This window comes from Pseudorca crassidens, chromosome 1 (assembly GCF_039906515.1).
Source record: "Pseudorca crassidens isolate mPseCra1 chromosome 1, mPseCra1.hap1, whole genome shotgun sequence".
Taxonomy (NCBI): Eukaryota; Metazoa; Chordata; class Mammalia; order Artiodactyla; family Delphinidae; genus Pseudorca; species Pseudorca crassidens.
This window is the reverse complement of record NC_090296.1, coordinates 47,971,330-47,976,758: the sequence shown is the minus strand read 5'-3', so window position 1 is coordinate 47,976,758 and position 5,429 is coordinate 47,971,330. Positions and strand designations below refer to the sequence as shown.

The window sequence follows — 5,429 nt, the reverse complement described above, 5'->3', positions numbered from 1 at the left end:
ATTTTCTATCTTTGGTTTCAGAAGTTTTTTGGTTTTGTTTTTTTTTTTCCTACTTGTTGTTTGTCCTACTTGGGATTCTCTGATCATCTTGATCTGTAGTTTGATGTCTTTTTTTATTTTTAGAAATTTCTCATCCATGAACTCTTCCAGTATTTCTTCTGTCCTGTTCTCTCCCTCTTCACTTTCTAGGCTTCCAGTATTTGTAGATTAAACATTCATTATTGTCTCACAGATCTTGAATTCTCTGTTTTTTTAAAATTCCTTTTTTATCGTCATGTTCCATTTAGCTAATTTCTTTCTTTTTTTTTAAGTTGGTCCAATTTTATTGAAATCTTTTACAGAAGACAATTCAAATAGGAACCACTGCTGTGGTTTTAAGGCCTATAGAAATCTGAGTTATGTTTTACTGCAAAATATATAATATATTAACTCAAACTACAGTGTAAAAAGATTTTAATAATGAATTATATGTCTTCATTAAATTAGATATTTACAAATATTTTCCTAAATACGTACAACTAATTTAGATATCTTTTAAAGTTCAAATAGCCAGTTTAAATTTGAGAAAACATACACTTACTGTAACTTGAAAGATGTTCATATTGAGATACTTCAGCCCCAACTTCACAGGCTACTGGAAATTAAGAGACACTTTGTTGCCAGATGAAAAAATTTCACTTATGTCAGGGAAAATTATACTAGACTACCAGTTTAAAATGAGCAATAGTTCATATAATATTAGAGAAATTCTCTCTTGCCTTAGAAATGCAAAATAAATCCTCTAGACTCTCTTTTCTGTAGAGACCACCAGCTCACTATCCAGGCTCTGAAACTTAGCACAATTAGGGAAAAAACAAGACAGACTTCAGTATGACAATTAGCCAAAACATTTCCCCAGGGAAACATTTCTGATTTTGTTTTTGTTAAGCACTGTCTTGATCTTTAAGTCATTTTTTAAAAACAAAAAAAAAAAACCCACTCAATTCCCAAGGACAGTTTGAAAATGAAAAAAATAGATCTGATGGCTCTCACAGCAGCCTTCATCATGTCAAGGCAATGTTTTAACTCACATCTCCTGATATTTCCTCCCCATCTCCTACTGACAGTGTCCGCCTTGCCCTTAGAGTAGTTGAGGTTCCCTGTAATAGAGACCCTTGGTTTTCTTAGTGTTAGCTAAAACACATATTTTGAAAAATGTGTTCAGTAAATACCCTTCAAGTCCTGACCTAATTTCCTGATATATAAAGCATATAAGAGGTGGTGTCCCCTGCGACTGCCTAAGGCTTACTTTTGCACCAACTATTTAGGAAGTTCCCTTGACTCTTAAGTTTTCCTTTCGAGATTAAAATTCAACATAGAAAAAAATTCAGTTATCAAACATCTATTCCTAATTTAGAGCAAAGCCACATTACATAGCAAAACTCCCCTTATTAAACTTTATCTCATGCAAACTTAAAATTTTTAAAATAGTAATTCCAGGCCCCAAGGTAGACCTACTTAGAAGTAAACATGGTAAACACTTAAAATTTTTTTTCCAATCTTCCTAAAAGAAGTGTGTTTTGGGCTGATAGATCAATATTATATGTCAAGTCTGCTGCTAAGGAACACAATTTTTGACCTGGTAAATTATTCTGGTAATCTGACACACGACCAAGATGCGAAGACTATAGAATTAAAGGCATTCTTTTGGATTCTGTCCTTTAATAATTTTTAAGAGGAAAACCATGAAGAGGCTTCCAGCTCAGTAGAGACATTGATTAAAGCTTGGTAAAAATGGGAAGGTTCGCAGACCTTGGGTAATGCACATCAAATTCAACAGGCCAAAGGAGTGAGCTTTTCATGATGGGGCTCTCACCACTCACAGGTTTGGGCCAGCTTTCCATAGCCTCCTCTCCCAGATCGTAGTCCTGACGATACTCATCTCGCATCTGGCCCCCAGAACGGCCACGGCCATACTGCCTGCCCTCCTTTAAGCCTGCGTCCCAGTCTGTGCAAATGATCCGGTCATCCAGACACATTCCATTTATGTACTGCATGGCATTTTCTGCATCTGCTCTTGAATAGTATTCCACAAAGCAGAACCCATATGCTGTTTTCTTCATTTTATCCAGGCCCATGATGATTTTCTCTCTGTCACCACTTTTGCTGAGGAGTTCATAGATTTGTTCTTCAGTTGTATAGAAGGAAAGATTTCCAACATACAATGTACAGCTTTTCTTCAATAATTTTTCCTGTTCTTCACTGTCACGCCAGAAGGGCTGGTCCCAGTGCTGGCTCAGCTTGACGTAGGAGTTGCTGTGCAGTGCCTTCAGGAGGCCACCCAAATAGTGCAGAGAAGTGGCTGAGGGCGCCGCCACTCCAAGTATAATGAAACCATTTAGCTAATTTCTATTGGTCTATTTTCAAGTTTATTGATTCTTTCCTCAACTATGTCTAGTCTATTTATGAGCCCATCCTTCGTCTTGTTTCTGTTACCTATATTCTAAATAGACCTTAAAATTTATTTCTAATAGTTTTTATTTCTTATAGTTTCTATCACTTTCCTGAAACCTCACAAATGTTCCACTAGAACCTTTAAGATATGAATCATAGTTATTTTAAATGCCCCCTGTGGTAATTCTAACATCTGTGTCATCTCTGTATCTGTTCTGTTGATTGCTTTGTCTCTAGATGATGGGTTCCTTTCATTTGAGTCTTTCTGTTTCATATTTTTTTGTTGTTGAAAGAGGTACTTCTTGTGTAATATAGTAGAGATTAAGGTAAATAGTATTTAGGCCAGGAAATAGGCACACTTCTTGTTCTAGGCTGTTTGCACAGGGGACTGAGTCAATATAGTCAGGATTTGAGTTGAGTTTGGGTTTTGTTATTGCTTTGTGGTTACCTTCAGTGCACACTACAAACTTCAACTTCCTTTAGCATTACCTTGTGCTTAGAGGAAGGGCTTGGTATTAATGGATTTCTCTTAATGTTTCAATTCTACCCTCAGCTTTTCTACCTCAGTTTTCTCTGTGTGCCACTGCCACAGAGGTGATCTCTCTCCACGCTCTTACCTCTCCCCAAGGGCTAGGCTGCTGTAGTTTATTACCTGGTGCGTAATAGCCTGGTGGTAGAGGACAGAGGAGATTCTCTATTTTCTTGTCCAGTCTCAATCTTAGGCAGTGTACCTAGGTCTTTGGGGTAGAGCTTTCTCAATGATCCTGCTCAATCTCCTTTGGCAGTCAAACTCTGCCTTGTATTTGGTGGATTTTTTTTTTGAAACCATTTGAACTTGTATTGACACCAGCTACATGACTTTTCTCAGTAGCCTTATGAGAATGGATAAAGTGGCTTGACCCAAGATAACACTGATTAGACTTAGCAATGTTACTTTTAAATAAAACCAACCCTATTTCCCCCCCTAAGATAGCTTAGAGAGTTCATAATGGTCACAAACTAATACTACAGATAAAACATGTAAAATTTTGATCCAAGCTTTTTCTATCCTCCCACACTTGAAAGGTACCTGATGAACACCAATTTCCCAATCCTAGCATCACTAGCTTACAAACCTTAGGGCTAATAACTGCCTTCTCATTTATCTACTGTTCAATTTCCATTAGTTTCAAGATACACCAGTGTAAATACCATGACTATTTTGCATGAAGTTAAGTATTCTACAGATCCCAGAGTCATGGGATTGAACCAGGAGCTCCCACCTTTTATGTGAACTTCAGAGGTACCATTGAGGTTAAGGCAATTTAATTTAGGTTAACTAGGATCTGTTTCATATTTAAGAGAACCCTCTTGCAACAGGTTTATTCAATTCTCTTAAAAATGGTGGCATTACTTTTCACCTTTCAGAAGCAACAGTTACACAAATGGAATATTAGATTAAGTCTAAAAATGTGGGCTCTAGTCAACTCTCATTATTTTTCTGCATATGATCATGGTAAAGGATCAGGACGTCCTTCACAATTCCAAGGAAAGTCCAATTTAAAAAGTTTGTCCTTGCCAAACTCCATAAAACAGCCACTTCAGAGTAAACCAGCAGAGCATTGCATCACCCAGTAAAGCTGTAGGTTTCATCACATGCACCAACAAATCTACATGACTAGTTTCTGCACTCCTATTTTACAGAGTTTATTTTACACCTATTGTACCAAACAGCATTTTAAACACGGACATATCGACTCCCTAATAAAGCAAAAACACAGGCATTTCCCTTATTAGAAACAAGATATACCATCACTTAAAGTCTTCAAACATGATTGCACTTAAACTTTCATAATTTGACAGTGCATTCAATGAGTCAATCTGCAGACAACTAGTTTTAACAGACAAGTTAAAAAAACACTTTAAAGTAGACATGAATGTCCTAAACTGTTTATTAGGTAAGAATTTTACAAATATTACTTATATTAGTGGTAGCGGTGGAGCTGGAGCGTATTGCTTCTTCTCCAAGCCGTGCAGCGAGAACCACGGATAGTGTGGTGGAACCTGCGGCTCTTTCTGCTTGCGGATATCAGTCCCCGCAAGTCCCTGTGCTTGTGGACTGGTTTGGTGATCCACTGGCTGTCAGGGTTTCTTCTGATAGCTTTATGGAATGGATCAATGAGAATAACCTCAAGGAATTTGTACGTAGAATCTTCACCAACCCGGTAAGAATTCAGGACCCTCAGGGCCCTACAGTGGCGTCCAGCTCACTCCTCAGCAGCAGACTGAAGGCTTCGAGCAAACTTCAGCTGGTTGACACCATGGTGGACAGGTGTGCCATAGGTGGCACGCTTAGGAACTGGGCGTTTGCGGTCACTGCGACACACGCGAATCCAATATATGACATAACCCTGCTGGGCCTTGTACCCCAGCCTGTGTGACTCTTTGAGCCTGGTGGGCGGGGGGAGAAAGGGGACCTGGTGCACTGCAGAGAGCTGGCAGTACTGCCAGCAGCGCACCCTGAGCAGAAAGCACATCGTGTCTGACTCCTTCTTCCTCCGTAGCTCCTGGATGTACTTGTAAGCGCCCATCTCGGCTCCGCTGATGGCTGCCGCCAGACCTTGGCGGGTATTACATAGGAGAGAGTTTCTGCCCTTCTGTTAATCCTAGGAGATCTTCAGTGATCTGGGCACAGGACTGTTTCTTGCTCCACTCTCAGCAGTAGAGGGTTTTTTCCTTTACATTTTCCCCAGTTGCAATGGGTCATCACCAGTGCCCTGGATATTACAGGATTCTCTCTGCTCTTCCAATATCTTAAGTCTCTTCATCCATAGGGGAATAGGGACTGGATAAGGTTTGTACTTTTTTTTTTTGGCCATGCCACATAACATGTGGCATCTTAGTTCCCCCAGCAGGGATCAAACCCTCTCTCCCTGCAGTAGAAGCTCAGAGTCTTAACCACTGGACCACCAGGGAAGTCCCAAGGGTTTGCATAGTGGTGGCCACTTCTCTTCATT

General features: G+C 39.5%; 2 pseudogenes; both read right to left on the bottom strand.

Annotated features, from left to right (window-relative positions):
- Positions 1-1,851: 1,851 nt before the first annotated feature.
- On the bottom strand, positions 1,852-4,164 carry LOC137206142 (nuclear cap-binding protein subunit 2 pseudogene; annotated as a pseudogene).
- A 208-nt stretch (positions 4,165-4,372) lies between these two features.
- On the bottom strand, positions 4,373-5,021 carry LOC137226855 (large ribosomal subunit protein eL15-like; annotated as a pseudogene).
- Between the last annotated feature and the right edge of the window lie 408 nt (positions 5,022-5,429).